Below are 16923 nucleotides of genomic sequence, written 5' to 3' on the forward strand. Positions count from 1 at the left end.
AACAGCAAGGAAGCGGCCCTTCGGCCCTTCCCTTCCTTTTCCCATCACGCATAGCTCGTTTGGAATCTCGCATCCGCAACAGGTGGCGCCACTAAACAAACGGCGCGCTCGGGGCTCAAAAGCAAAATAAAACAATGAACAACAAAACACACTACGCGAGCATCTGCCTATATATAGGTCATACAAGTGCTTGGCCTCTATTCATAGAGTTCATTTTTCTTTCCCCTTGTTTCTCTTAAACTGACGCCGAGAAAAAGTGGAAGAGCAGTTGAATAACTTAGATGGAACCATATCATTCGACGGGAAACCTGACCAAATGGTAACGCGCGAGTGCCGCTGAGATAAAGCGAAAGCGCATGCTGTGAATTCCGTACACTATATAGTCACAGAAAGGCTTAAATAGAATAATGCATTATACTCGGAATTCAAAATTATTGATGCAGCGCTGTAACATAATTCGTTCTTTAGTAATAACAATATTATTATCACAGTCCTGCATTACACGTTTGCATTTTTCCGCGTCCGTTTTAGTAGAGCTGCATCATCTTGCATAAATTATCGGGTCCGCCAAGCTAGCCCAACTGAGATGATTGTCATTAGAAGGTTGCAATGAAAGTGCGATTTAATTGAAGTGGCGGTTCTCCTTGCCTCGTCACGGGAAAGTTTCTCTGCACTTATACGAGCTTATCTGAATAGCCTTGACCAAACGTTTAATATTTTGGTTATTGAAGAACCTAGCTTATCGCTCAAATAATTCACCAACCAGACCAATACCTGTGGAATCCTTTACATTTTAAGTCTATGCATGCATGTACCTGTGCGCTACCGTTGACGTAATTGTTCGGCTAAGCGCGGGAGAATCGCAGCTGACACACTGGAAACGTCATAGCAATGTGCGGGCGCGTCACAGAACACCACAAGTTATTTACCGCGGCGATAACAGTGCAGGTGGGTTTTAACAATGCTCGGTGCACATGCTTCTTGCCAATCAATCTGCGAACAATGAAAGAACAATGTTTTAGTGGTAAGCTATGTATACAGGCGATCGATAACAAAAGATGGCGATGATAAACGAGGCTGTCAGATGCTTATGGAACCCTTATCATTAATTACCTATCTATGCATTTATTATTTTTTCCATTATTTTTGTTTTTCGGAATTAACAACAATCCAAAACTAACGTTCGTTACAGCAGCTTACCATACATACTTTATATAATGCCACGCGCGCTTGTTTTGTTGTTTTTATGGAAGTATATATAGTCCGTTGCACGCGTAGCCGCTGCCTTGCACAAGCCGCGCCCTTATGTCTGGGAACCTTGCAGATTATGTTAGAATATATATATATATATATATATATATATATATATATATATATATATATATATATATATATATATATATATATATATATATGAAAGAAATCTAGTCACAGTGAAAAACATAACATTTATTCTGAGCTTTCGGCCGGACAGGCCGACAGCTCAGAATAAATGTTGTTATGTTTTTCACTGTGACTAGTTTTCTTTCATATAATTAAACCAATAGCCAGGAATATTCTTTCGAAACCTTATATATATATATATATATATATATATATATATATATATATATATATATATATATATATATATATATATATATATATATATATATATATATACCGTTCTCGGAGGTGAGCCCTCCAGACCACCCCTGTACCCCTGTGGCTATGCTGCGTGTTCATTTTGCCCCCATCGCAATGCGACCGCCACGGCCGGGAATCGAACCCGCACGAGGCGGTACAACCAGTGCAACTGTACAACTGAACACGTATCATGCAGGTGTTTGTTTGCTGTGGACATATGATTTGATGACCAACTTTCCAGGAAGATGCGGCAATCATCGTCCGACCACTGTGACTCATTATCGATGTAGTCGCCACCGCCTCTGAATAAAATTATGTATATTTGATACATTTACTGGCAGCGTAATCATCATAATTGTGACAGTAGATGTCACAATTTGTCGAACTAACATATTCGAAGTGTGCTGTCACGCTGAAAATTAATAAGCACACTCCGATCGTTTATTTGAAAAGTACGTTAGTTTTAGTTTCTCGTTCTGTTCTGTTCTGGTATCTTACGTTTTATATTAGAAGAAAAAAAAAAGAACAAGACAGAGGAATCACTATGCATGAAAAACTCATTTCCTGAAGACACGTATCGACAACATTAGCATTGGTTAGTGTCAGCGACAGCTCTATTTAGACCAGAGCGCGGACACGTGCAAGGGCGTCCGCAGAAATTTTTCCAGGGGGGTGCATTCATTTGGGGGGGGGGGGGGTTCACTACCGTGACTTGACCGGCAAGGTTAGTCAATAACGTGTAATAACGTGCAAATTTGGCTGGCAATCCTGAAGGCCGTTTCACACGGATATGTGGACCTTTTGTGTGCTAACCAACGTGTGCAGCTTATTGCTACTGCATAGAAAGATATTATCCGAAATTCCAGGGGGGGGGGGCAGCCCCCCCCCCCCGCCCTCCGGACGCCCATGGACACGTACGTCCTATGTGTTACAGCAGCCACCGTTTCCCGCAGTCCTTATGCCGTGTTTTTCTTCCAAAACTGTCCTCGAAAATATTCGGATGTTTAAGGCCACTGGGACGCCGACACGGCGTCTCCTTATTCAGGTGCGCTTGATATATACGAACGAAAGAAGGGGAATTCTTTGGGGGGCTCGTTGCATTGTTGGACACAACCAAACGAATCCAGCAGACGATTAGGCCAAGGAAAGCAATAATTGTTGTCCTTAGCTGTAGTGTGGTATTGTTAAAGGCAGCAACTGATTACCCCTACGCTTTCCTTAACCTAATTGTCTGTTCGGTTCATTTAGTTGTGTTTATACATATAGTACAAGAAACTTAACTTTATAACGTTGGCGCCAGTGGCGCTGTCGTGAAAGGCATCGTGCAATGTTGAAGTGGATGGCCACACACGCCCCCGTTTATATCTTTTTCTTACATCTTCACCCTGTCCTTTGAGGGGTAATATCTACAGTCTTGCGGGTATCAGTTTGTGGAATAATTTGCGGGAAGTCAGCGCATTCAGGGGGCTTTTATTTCGTCCGAGTCATTTCTGGTTTCATTAATATTTATTTTTATATTTTTCGCGTCGTTTTCGTTTCAGCGACAGCTGGTGCCGGCAGACAGAACTCGCGACTTCAGCGGGCGCAACTACGCCGACAAAAAAAAATGGTTCGAGGAATGTGAACATTTGTGGGACCTTTTCCACATGGAAACTTGGTTCGAGTATGGCGCCTAGCAATATGGCAGCTCATGCGACAGACGCCAGTGTTTATTGAAGCTACGCACGACTGTATGCCCGGGTGCGAGAGAGAGGGCGCGAACCGGTGTGAATTCTTCCACGAATGGAGAAGCTATTTGGACGCTAAAAATAGCGAAGGGCAATTTTGCCTTTCAATGTCTTTTCCTCGTCGCGGGTCTTTTATTTACGACTTGTGAAGAACTGCAGTGATGACGAAATAGAATCGCCAAACTCTACGTGGAGGCCAATGACGGGGCACCAAGGCCATAGTTTCTTTTTTTTTTTCCCATAGTCACAGACAGCTCGCTCCCTGTGGTTCGAGAAATTTATGAACACTGCAAGTTGCCGCTGATAACATATCTCTTTCGGTCAAAGCAGCCCAAATACGTGCGTGAAACGTGCCGTCGCCACTTTCTCAGCGGCGGTTCAAAGATAACCGCCCATCATCGGACAGGAACGGCCGACTAATAGTGGCCGTGGTTTGTCTAATAAGCGCACTTGTTTTTGTCGTGGCCGCCGCCCCCTCTCGACGACCGCTAGAGGCCAATCGCTCCAGCCTTCAAGGGCGCCACGCCGCAGGCAGCTCGAAACGCGTCGAGTAGCGCCCTCCCACGGAGAATCGAGTAATTGTTGGCGCTGCGGATCACTGGAGCGCGCTCTTACAAAGCCCGTACAGCCATCGTGGCTGGCATACCGAGTGGAGAGGCCATCGTGCTGGGCGCGCATCATGCAGTGACCTCGTGTATTGCAGTGGCCTTGCGTAGCGGATGCACGTCGTGCCTTGTTTTTTCGCTTTGGGCTTTTGACTTCTGCGCTACAATGGGAGGCGTTGTAGGTTCACCTCCAGCCGACTCGGCTACCGTACAGAGCGCTGCATCTACACATCAGGCGCATTGTTGCCAGCCTCTGTCTACTGAGCGCTATGCAGATAGATCACTTGTTAACTCGCGATATCATCTATATGAAAACCTGTTTGTGCGCCTTTAAAGGGACAGTAAAGTGAAACAATTTTATTTTTATTTTACTTTATTTATTTTTGCATACTGCAGCCTCAATGATGCTATGCAGGAGTGGGAATAAAAAAAGAAAACAACAACAAATCAACATTCATGAACAGGTATCCAGAAATTCTTTAAGTGCTAAACAACGGACACTACCGGGCAACAAATTCCGAGCTTCTATTGTTGAAGGAAGACAGCTAGCTATATTTGAACGTGTCAGTGCGGGTGAAAAAGGTTGCAATGTTAAGGGCGTGGTCGCTCCTCGTAAATAATGGTCTGGAAAACTTAAGGTAACTGTCTAGAGTGTCGAGGCGGGGAGAATTGATTAGAGTGTAAAGAAATTTCAGGCATTCAACATTGCAACGCTTCGCAGTGTAGTGAGACCTAGCTGGGGAAGAAAATTCGACGGAGAAAATCCTTGTCATATCTTTTGTATACAAAACGCACAGCTCTTCTTTGAACGGATTCAGTTCTAGTTTTTTGTATTCTAATTTTTTGACATCATATTTCCTATGGGGGTTCCACACCACGCAACCATATTTGAGAATGGGGCGAATGAGAGTTTTGTATGTACGTAGTTTGACTTCTTGAGTTAACTGGTTCAGATTGATAAACTGTACTCTGAGAAGTCTAATGTCCTTAATTTCACCATCATAAGTTTATAAATAGAGGAGAAAAACAAGGACAAAGTTTCATTCTTAAATTTCGCGCCGAAATATCCGCGCGTGACGTCACGGATTTCAAAGTGTGTTTGTCGTATTTTCGCTACATTGGCTAAACGAAATTTCCTGAAGCTTGTTAATTCAATGGCCCCCTCAGAGGTCAATGCACTTCATTTTCACTGATTCGGAAAAAACGACGTTTGGCGCGAGAATTTCAAGGTAATGTCGGCGTACGCATTTTCTTTTTGCGCGTTTTCTCGCTGCCAGCGTGGTGACTTCGAATTGTGAAAGACTAATTTACTAATATGAGAAATATGTCCTCTTTAGTGCACCTTTAACTGTATGATGCCACATGATTAGCCTTCGGCACAATTACCTATGCGTAATATTAAAATAAACTTGAAACGGTCACATTGAGGCGCCAAGTATAGAGTGAAATCGAGAGAGAATTGCTTTGCTATAATAATTAGCGTTATGCATTCATTACAAGTAACCGCGACTTGTATAAGAGACATTAAATGTCCATATTCTTTCATGAAAAATCTCAATGTCTCTTGTCCCACACTGCTTCTTTTGTGTCGTGGGTATTAATATAACACTCGGTGATTTTAATAAATCTGCTAAGCCACGTTGTCTAATTAATTGCATAACTGAATGACTGGATATTATTATTATTATTATTATTATTATTATTATTATTATTATTATTATTATTATTATTATTATTATTATTATTATTATTATTATTATTATTATTGCCGCTTAAAATGACAAGCGACAGTCACGACGCTATTATGCTTCATATAATGCAGTAACAACATTCTGCAGCGCTTGAGTACTTGAGGCTTGAATTTCCATCCCGTAACACGCTCGCCGGAAATAGGTTCTCCTAATAAGAAATATAAGTCGAAAATAAGTTCTGGTAAAATAAACTGTGACAGTAGAGCACAGAGGTACACACAAAGAGGTGGCGGTGGAAAAAAATGAGACGGAAGGAAAACTAAGAAGCCGAAAAATAGAAGAAAGAAACTGGTTTCTATTTTTAGAACGACGGTGCGGCCACATTCTGCGCTCGAGTGCGGAAAATGTAAGGAGCACGTATCGGCCGAGTGAGAGCTACACTGCAATGAAGGGGCGGCAACAACCAAATAAAAATAAGCAACGCCAGTTAATCCTACCGCGCTACTGCACCGCTTTCGATGCAATGGCGCGCGCAGTAAGAAGCAGAGGAATAAAAGGCAGTCGAGATTTAAAAAGACAAAAAGAAACAGCCAGTTTCAAACCGTGAAAACTATCTGCAGAGCAGAGCTGAGGATTCGCCTGCGTTAATTAGGAGAATCCGAACTGAAGCAAAACTGCCAGCCGGCCTAGTTGGCACGAATTCATCTTTTAGCTACTTGCGCGAAACAAACAAGGGCGAAGTACAGAGCGCTTGTCCGTGTGTGCTCTTTTCTTCGTCCTTCTTTGTTTCGCGCGAGTGGCTAAAAAAAAAAAAAGGATAATCCGTTTTTTTTTAATAAAAAAATAAATAAATAAGTGGTCACGCACCATAAGCTATATCTCGACAATTGGAGTTATTATTGCTTCGAATTATAGGGCTGGTATCAGACACACCTCACAGATTTAAACAACGTTAATGTAGGAAAAGCACAAAAGATGGTTCATCTATATACGAACGCTATCCCTATATACACGATCTCTCTCTACATTGTCCGTCCACGAACAATCCTCTGCGACAAGCGACGACTGTAGTGCGTACACAGTTTTGTTTTTCCCTGCCCGGCGGTGCTTCAAAGCGCATACAATCTTGTTTGCTCACGCAGTGCACGCACGAGACTACAAAAAGACGTCGCTGCGTCGACAGAACGCAATCGAAAAAATAGCTCGCGCTTCATTGCTGCGAGAGCCCGGGAATATAAGGGCGAGCAATAAATAAAGGCTGGCAGAATAAACACGGAGCGTTTGCTTTTAGCTTCATAAACAATATAGCTTCTACTCAGGGAGATTACGTATACTTAGTACATCATCTCGGCAACGCGGAGCGTCGGAATATTAGACACGTTACTGCAAACGCTTGGCACAATATTTGCCATTTCTCATCGTCTTCGTCTTTTTTTTTTTTCTTTTCACAGAAACTGCGCTCGGCCGGTTATGAATATTGGCAATTCCTACAGTTGAGCAAAGTGAGAGAGAGAGAGAAAAAGAGAGGAGGGGTGGTAATAGACTTCTTTAAAATACTGGCTGTCCCCTCATGACAATTCAACTAGATAATTAATGTTTCTACAGAATTTAGGTACACGAAAGAATCTGAATAAAAAAGAGCAGTACTTTCGCCTATTGACGCAAAAAAACATGTCCGCTTTACCTTAGCTACGCCTGTATTATGTGTTTTAAGGAGGGCCTCGCATCGAGACAAGCTGAATTCGGCCGGACATACCTCAAACGCACCTCAGCCGCCGCTCATTTCATATGGGCGACAAGATGACCGTGCGCGCACCGTACTACAAAAGTTGCGAAAGGCTTTTATATTGAACGGTTTGAACACGGACATACAAAACGATGTTTCGAATCATCCTTGTTATTCGAAATGACTAATGTACGCTCCTGAATTTGTACTTTTATCAAGTCGACTATGTACCCCCCCCCCCCCCGCGTGCGCGCACACACGCACACGCACACACACACATTCGATCGATGTGACCACATCCACACAGCCTTTTCTTGTCTGTAATTGCTGATACGTCCAACATCGCGATCGGCTGGTGACTGCTCCTGGCTTCAGGGTATTATATAAGAATTAATTGTAAAAGTGGGCCACGTCGTTTTTATCGCTTCTCAAAACCACTTCACTTCTTAAAAATCACGTGTCAGGTTTAGACTTCATTGATGATATTTTTCTTTTGCACTTTGCCAGTATATATTAAGCGAGAAAGGTCACCGGTTTCAGTATTTGTCACCGAATGTAGATAACTACTTTAAGCATAGCATCCTCTTCACCACGAAAAAAATATTGTTTATATGTGCTCGATCCTGCAGTGCAGGAGCTGTGGAATAAAATCGCACCTGTTCGAAGTGCAAGGTACGAGTTGAAATAACAATAAGTTGTCTCAAAACAAGCGAACACTTGCATGAAGCCTCTTTTATTTGTCCTATGACAGCTGCAGGCTCAAAAAAAGTAGAAAGATAGCTTGTACACGTGTCCCCATTCATATTAAAGAACCGCACAGGCAGACATCTTCAGAAGCACCAGAGAAAAACGAAGAATGGAGAAAGATAGCTGGTACACGCGTCGTCATTCATATTAAGGAGCCGTGCACGCAATCATCTTCAGAAGTACCAGAGAAAAACGAAGGATAGAGTAGAGGCTGGAAAAAGGGGGAGGAGTAATGTAGCGAGATCAAGATTGCTAAAAGCAGCTTGTAGAGATGAGACGAGAAAGCGTGATGAAGTAGAAAAGGAGGCTTAGGTGACCAGGAAATGAAAGTCCTGAAGCAGTTCTCTGCGAGACAGCGAGAGAGAGTAAGCGCGTACTAAAAAAAAATTACAGAAACGGATACGATAGACTGAACGACAATGGCGATAAAAAGGGAAGGAAAAAATGTAAGGCCGGAAAAAAAAATTACCGGGGTTCCTTATGCATTTCAGACGACTTGAAGGCGAAGTGTATTTGACCTTTTAAAGACAGCGTTTCTTTTTTTTTTTTTTTTTTACGCGAACGCCGGACGAAGTGAACGAGTAGCTCGCGCGCGTCGAGCCACGCTTGAGAGGAACGCAGCTGTTATATTTTAGTCACGCGAACGCCGCAGAGACGAAGTGAACGCACAGCTGGTGTGCATCTATACCACGTTTCATACATCAGGTGCATCAAGTTCGGCCAGGAAAATGTGTAAGTCCGCGCGTCTGGCCCTTGGATTTCGTCGTCGTAAACGTGGCCTCCGCGATTGGCTCCGGCGGCGCGCTACCGGAACCATTGCGGAGGCCATAATACGAAAACAAAGAGACGCTAAGCGATGCAGAACAACGCATTGACAATCGTATAAATAACTAGGTTCGCTTATTTTCTAAGGCACGAAACATCTTTATTGATTACTCAGTCTAAAAACAAAAAAAAATCACAAAGCATGCACTGCAAGAAGTCTCGCTAGCTTCTATAGAGTTGCACCTGATGTATCAAACGGACTACAGCCACGTTTTTTTTTTTTCTGCGGCATATTTTGTACCGTTTCGTGACCAGACCGGATTTTATGTCTGATGAGGCATATAAGGCTCTCGCCTTTTAATAACTAGAAGCATAACATACAGAGACATGTTACAAGTAAAAAGTATGACGAAGATAAGCTTGAACAAACGGGATAGCGCGGAGGGTTAACACGAGGACCGTAACGGCGGCAGGAAGAACCCAATAAAAAAGATGTTTAAACAAACAAGGGCGGAGGGCCTTCTTCCGCGACCTGGAAATTAAATCTCGAGAAGGCATCGCGAAAGGATGAAAGTGATAAGTGCAGAGGAGAGATCAAGTGAAGAAATGTAGAAAGGAAACAAAAAAAGAAAAAAAAAAGAAGGAACACGGAGGAGATGGGAAGTGAATGGAAAGCCAGGAAAGAGAGAGCAAACACGAGAGGGAGCTTCGGCGGATAAAAATAGCGGCCTGGTATGTTTTCCCAGCTTACCCGCCGCGGTGATCTGGCGGTTACTGTGCTCGACTGCCGACTCGAAGGTCGCGGGACCGAATCCCGGTCGCGGCGAAATGCCGGAGGCCTGTGTGCTTAGGCTTAGGCGTATGTTAAGGAGCCCCAGGTGGTCGAAATTTCTGGAGCCCTCCACTACGGCGTTCATCATAAAACGCAGTTTTGGAAGATAAAAACCCAATAATAATCATTATTACCTTTTCCCTCCCTGCACAGCGTGGTAAGGAGGCGGAGTGGCATCCGACTGAGCCGCGCATTAAACGGTGGACTTTACGCAACGACAATCGACGGCCAAGCTCATTCGCTCTTCTCTTACCGCTGCAAATGAAAACTATGAAAAATTTGGGCCGGTACATTCGAACTCAAACACAAGATGAGCTTTCTCTACAACGCCGAGCAGATAGCGTAACATAAAAAAGAAATACAAAACTCGCACAATCCCCAAACAAAACACGTTGCGGGGCTATTTGGTGATACATCCTTATTTAAACTATCGTGGCGCTACGTTTGACGAGGACAAGACAGAGAAGTATACATGACAGGATGGGCATTTGCGTTTGCCTAAGATGACTCGTAGGCGAAAGCCACCTTAATTCTTATTCGATTGTATTAATACTCCCCACCGCCCCAGAAAGCTTTCTGCAACCATCGTGGTTTTACACTTCAACCGGGATCGGAGGCATTGCAAGCTGTCTGCGCCTCTCGTGGTTTTACGTTTTACAGTGCCTCCGGGATTGGAACATCGTCGACCAAGCGATGATCTCATGTGATGACGTCATAGAGTGACGCCATAACATGATGATCTTTTGCTAATCGCGCCCAAATGTGAGTGAATGGCAAGAAGCCAGCTGCGCGATAAAACCGTCGGTCAGTACTCAGCTGCGCATGGGGAGAGCAAGACAAGCTCGCGCGAAAACACCATATAAAAATTTGCACGCACTTCTAATAATAATATCTGGGGTTTAACGTCCCGAAACCACGATATGATTATGAGAGACGCCGTAGTGGTGGGCTCCGGAAATTTCGACCACCTGGGGTTCGTTAACGTGCACCTAAATCTAAGTACACGGGCCTCAAACATTTTCGCCTCCTCCTAAAATGCAGCCGCCGCGGCCGGGATTCGATCCCGCGACCTTCGGGTCAGTAGTCGAGCGCCATAACCACTAGACCACCGTGGCGGGGCTGCACGTACTTCTCCTGCCTTCGGTACCCGTAAACATCACATAATCTCACAAATCACAAATACGACCTAGCGGACGCAGCAGTGTCTCGAGCCATACTGATCGTCGCGCTGGTAAACGCAGAACTCGGGATGGGAATATCGGCTAATTAATATTCCCGCTTGATTTGACGACACTGATAAGCCATTATATACAAGACGAGTCAGACACATAATATCTAACATGCAATCTAAGAAAAGCGCGTCGCGCTAAATATTTCTATATTGCTATCACGCAGGAGCATGTAGAGGACGTCAGTGAATTGGTATCGAGGCAGGCAGATATAATCAAGGGGCTTCTGAAACAAGTTAATGAGTTACAGGGGAAGTCGGTCGAAATAGAGGACAGAAGCCGGAGACAAAATTTAGTCTTCTATGGGGTGGACGACACTGACCGGTTTGAAAATTCGGACCAGTCAGAAAAACTAATCCACAGGATTTGTGAAGATAACTTGGGAATACAGTTGAAGTCGGTTCAAAGAGCGCACCGGATTGGTCGTTTCACTGGAAAGGCTAAGCGACCAATTATTGTAAATTTATCCTGTTACAAAGAAAAACAAGACGTTCTACTAAATGCCAAAAGATTTAAAGGGACCAATTTCAGCGTTGCTCAGGATTACTCGCCTGAGACACGTGAAATGCGCAAGCGCCTGTGGGAATACGCGAAAGCTAAAAAGGAAGATACAAATAACAAAGTGAAGTTAAGTCATGATAAGCTTATCATAAACGGCAGGGTTTTTAGGTGGGACAAAGAAAAGGAAGAAGTTGTTCCTGTTACGAAACCTTGACGTGGTGCCCAAATTAGGGTAAGCCCTCATGTCGACCTGGTTGCTCTAGTTGTGAATTGCCGTAGCGTGAGTAACAAAGCGGATGAACTTGCGGCCTTAATAGAGTCTGTAAAGGCGGATATAGTATTCGGCACGGAATCTTGGCTAAATCCTTCCATCAGCGACAGTGAAGTTTTTCCAGAGAACTTTATTGTCTATCGAAAAGATAGGCTGAGCCGTGGTGGCGGCGTTTTTTTGCTTGTTCGATCTGATTTACGCTCATCTGTCCTTGATGTCAGCCATGATGCGGTGGAAGCAGTGTGGTGTAAAGTGCATTTATCTCATTATTTTTCACTTACTGCCGGGGTGGTGTATCGGCCACCGAGCTCTGACGTAGTGCCACTACATGCTTTCGGTGAAGTTATTTCTGAGGTTTCAGGTCAGGTTATGTTGGTAGGTGGCGACTTTAATTTACCAGACCTTCACTGGAGTGATAATACCTGTGTATTCCAAAAATGTAGTCAAGTTAACATGAACATGAAGAGCATTATTGATACCCACGGTCTGTTACAATATGTAACCGAGCCAACCCGTGAAAATAGTATCTTAGATTTGTTGTTCTGCAACTCGCCAAACCTTGTAAACTCAACAACTGTTATTCCGGGATTAAGTGACCACCACGCTGTAGTCGCATCTATAAAAACGAAAATTCATCGCGTGAAGCACAGCGGGAATAGAAGAGTATTCTTCTTTGACCGAGGCGATTATTCTAGCATAAATGAAAAACTGTATAGTTATCTACCAGTCTTCGAATGCTTGGCGGATGATAAGGATGTGCATGAATTGTGGCGTCTGTTCAAAAATAAGCTACTTGAACTCGTTGAGGCACACGTGCCAAGCGCCGATTCCTCCAAAATGAAAAAACGAAGAAAGCCGTGGATGACGTCACGTCTGTTGCGGCTAATCAATAAGAGAAAGCGGTTATTCGCCAAATTCAAACGAACTAAACGGACTAGCCACTATCAAAAGTTATTTCAGATTACGCAAGAGTACAAAAAAGGTATAACAAATGCCAGAGGCGTCTATTTTAAAAAATTGAACGACACGCTGAGAGCAAATCCTAAGCATTTCTGGCAATATATCAAGAGTTGCGGTTCTGAGAGTGTCGGTATAAATGAAATTGTTTATAATAACAAAACTATCACAGATGATGGAGAGAAGGCGAATTGTCTGAACAACTATTTTAAATCTATCTTTTTGCCAATACAGGACTTTGCTTATTCGTTCGACGCCAGTAGCATACCTCCAATGAACCCAATTGAGTTCAGCGTAAGTGGCATTGAAAAGCTATTAAAGCAAACAGACGAAACGAAAGCAACTGGCCCAGATGCGATTTCTCCGCGTATTCTGAGACGGTGCGCCGAACCAATCTCTCTTTACTTGCACATAATTTATAAACAATCTTTGAAATCAGGCCTCCTACCTGTCGATTGGAAAACTGCCCATGTTGTTCCAATCCACAAGGGGGGATCGAAAAAGGATGCTGGGAATTACAGACCAATCTCTCTAACATCAATAGTGTGCAAGGTAATGGAACACATTCTCTACTCTGGAATAATGAAACACCTCACTGAAAACAATATATTAACTAATGTTCAACATGGGTTCCGAAAGGGGTTGTCGTGCACCACACAACTAGTTGAATTTTATCATGATCTGGTATCCACCATCGATTCAGGGGGGCAAACTGACTGCATCTTCTTAGATTTCCGCAAGGCATTCGACACGGTAACACATTCACTCCTATGCAACAAACTTAAATTACTAAATATAGATTCTGCTGTCCTAAATTGGATTGAAAATTATTTGTGCCAGCGCCGGCAATGCGTCATCTTAAACGGCAAAAGCTCTGATTATGTTGATGTGACATCGGGAGTTCCACAGGGTTCAGTTTTAGGGCCACTTTTATTTTTAGTTTACATAAATGATATTTCAGCAGGTATTTCATCACATGTTAGATTGTTTGCAGACGATTGTGTTGTGTATAGACAAGTAAAGAATGACAGAGACCTTACCCAACTGCAAACTGATTTGGAACGTGTTCAAGATTGGTGCTCTACGTGGAAAATGAACCTAAATAATAAAAAGTGTGTCCACGTCTCTTTTACAAGGAAGCGGAAACCAATGGAAACAGAGTATACTTTAAACAATGAACGTCTAAAAAAAGCAGATAGTTATAAATACCTAGGGGTAGTCTTGTCATCTGACTGCTCGTGGAATGCGCATGTAGATGACGTGGTTTGTAAAGCTGGAAAGGCGCTAAACTTTATCCAACGTAATTTAAAAACTTCGGAACTGAACTTAAAAAAGACAGCCTATTTAACATGTATACGACCTATACTGGAATACGCTTGTGCCGTGTGGGATCCTTCGCAAGCCACATTGATTGATAAAATTGAAAAAATTCAAAACCGGGCGGCCAGGTTCGTCTTGGGACGGTACAAGAGAGGGGAGAGCTGCACTCAGATGAAAGATGAACTTGGGTGGGAACTGCTTTCCTCACGTCGGCAAAAGCTGCGACTGAAGTTCTTTTTTCAGATATACAATGATAAAACAGGAATTAATAAAGAAAAATACTTTAAGGAACCTCATTACCGTTCATCTAGAACTGACCATGTTTTTAAAATAAGAGAATTACGCACCAGGACGAACCTGTTCGCGAATTCTTTTTTTGTTAGAACTGTTAAAGAGTGGAATGGATTGTCTGCCATGCAAGTGTGCTGTAAGAACGAAGAATTGTTTATGTTGTTTCTCTAACCCCCCTGCTGTAACGCCTTTGGGCAATGCGGGGTAACCTTTGAATAAAGAATAAAGAATAAAGAATTTCGCCGGCTTCTCCTAATCGTTTAATCGGAAAAACACCGTTGCCCGCCGACACGTCCCTGATACTATAAGACGTGCAGTTACTGTGAACAGTCATCCCAGTACTATTTAAAGATCCTGAAACCTGTTTTGAAGTTCCTGTCAAACACAGCTACACCCATGCATGCCGGTTCTCTGGCCAAGCGAGTAAAGCACGCGGAGAGAATCCCTAATGCCGCGCGCTTTTGAAATCCCATTCGATTATCGCTTATCCGCGGATCGATTTTCTCTCTCTTGGCCCTCGTAGCTTCCTCAATAAAGTCGTTCTGTCGATGTTGACGCGGCAGAATGTATTGAAAATCAAAATATAATGATAAGAAGGAGAAAGCAAAGCCAACAAACAACAAACAGAAACTCGGAGAATGCCCCGATCAAAGCAGCCAGCAGAACTGGTCATTCGGTTCTGTCGATTTCGGCACACGTCCTAATCGATGCAGCCGGCCCGAAGACTTTTTTTTTTTTTTGCTTTATTGAGACGCTCTGAAGCGCCACGAAGCTGCATTATTCATACGGCGACGAGCACGCTTTCACTACCATTTCGCATGCGAGGGGTCGAACGCGAAGTTATGCATTCCCTCACACTACTTGGCCAACGTAAGCGCCGATGTGACAAAACATTTTTCATCAACGCACACGTACGTCACGCCTCGTGCGGCTCCCCTCTTCCCCGCCTCTCCCTCACGGACCAACTACCGGCGCTTGCACGCAACTTGTACACACACGGAGTGACCGCAAAGACACAGGCGGAATGACTCGTGAATCGTAAACGAAAATATTCGATAGTGTTGCGCGAGAGTTTCGCACTTCCGATGAGAAGTATCCGCGCGCATAAGCGTTGCACAACGTTTAGAGGGCAAACCGCACTCATCATGTCACTCATATATCCGTGACTGAGCAGACACCTTTCGTGAGTCCGAGTGAGCCCGAAGCAAAATAAATAAATAAATAAATAAATAAATAAATAAATAAATAAATAAATAAATAAATAAATAAATAAATAAACCACAGATAAAATTGCCAGATCACAATCAAGAGCGCAGGGTTGAGCATCAGAGGTGGGCGACACTAACAAAGCCTGACGGCGCCCCGCCCTACCCCCTCAGGGCTCCTCACAGGAAAAAAGAAAAAAAAAGAAAAAAGAAAAAAAAGAAAAAAGAAAAAAAAACCTACTTTCGCAAGTACCATGATTTATTTTGTAGCGAGACATGCCTTTCAACTTACATATTTTACTTAAGTATCGTTGTGCTTTTTAATCTTTTTCATCTTTGCTCAATACCGCAAACCTCGTACAGCTACAAGCAGGGTGGGTAAATAAAAAGAAAGAAAATATAAACACAGTTAATAATCTCCTCAACAATGCGGCAGCCGCCGGATTGCGTGGCCGCAGTCTTCTATAAGGCATTTCAGAATTGCTCCATTTTTTTTTTTTAACGAAGGTTCCATTTATAAAGAGCAAGACAAATAAACATTGCAGTAAAACGTGCTTTTTTTAGCTGCTTCTAAGACATAAGTGCCCTCTCCAGCGTGAGGTCAACTAAAGAGTACAGGCGGATTGCATTGTAGGCTATCTCGATGTAGGAGCAGCTAGGCTAGACATAATGGCTGAGTGCCGAAACAACTGCGGGCAGGATAGCTCCTTTCGGAAGCTACCTCAGTTCTCGTAAAGCCGTTCAACCTTTCGTCTTAAGTCCACTGCAAGCAATGCCCGAGTGCGGTCGCAGAACGTTTGCTGTTTGTCGGTATTTTAACCGATGTATGTAAGCTGTTATGTGCCGCTCGCAGACAAAGAAGTTGCAAGATCAAATTAGTAGAGAACTACGTAAGTAAAGGCTGGCGAGAAAGAAAGAAAGAATTTTCGAAAGGTTTTTTTTCGAATAAACTTCTCAGTTGCGAGTCAGCGCCCGTCCCGTTGTTTCTTTCATTCTGTCCTCGTGTTGCTGCGCTGTTTTTATAGAAAGAAAGAAGTCGATAGCTGGATAGATATGAGGCTCGTGAAGGTGAAACATTTTTTTTTTTCGCATACGAAGCTATTTAGCGCTGTCCAAAGGACACAAAATTAAATAGCTCAACCGCCGCGAACGATTCTGGACGCGGTTATATGAATGTCCAAACAGCCAATGGCTGTATCGAAAAGTTTGAGGTAAAAGATCAGTTCAGCGTCGGGCAGGCGCTGGCACGGAGCATCCATTAACGGGGTATCCGTCGGTATCACACGTGAGCAGGTTTCGCAAGGGCCAGCCGCGGGTTGACCGGCCACATCAATTTCCAGACATCGACCGACGCATCGGCGATCGTTATGCGATTGGCGGCGACCAGGCTTTAAATGGCGTTCACAGGAGCTCGTATTAAGATTACAAAA

The 16923-nt window shown here is 43.5% G+C and overlaps 1 protein-coding gene across 3 annotated transcripts in view; it reads right to left on the bottom strand.

The window, feature by feature from the left end:
• The window catches only part of LOC119404686 (cAMP-dependent protein kinase catalytic subunit 1), a 319288-nt gene that overhangs the window by 75073 nt on the left and 227292 nt on the right, over window positions 1–16923 (bottom strand). The gene's annotated exons all lie outside the window — the stretch shown is intronic.

The sequence above is a fragment of the Rhipicephalus sanguineus genome, chromosome 9 (genome assembly GCF_013339695.2).
Source record: "Rhipicephalus sanguineus isolate Rsan-2018 chromosome 9, BIME_Rsan_1.4, whole genome shotgun sequence".
NCBI lineage: Eukaryota > Metazoa > Arthropoda > Arachnida > Ixodida > Ixodidae > Rhipicephalus > Rhipicephalus sanguineus.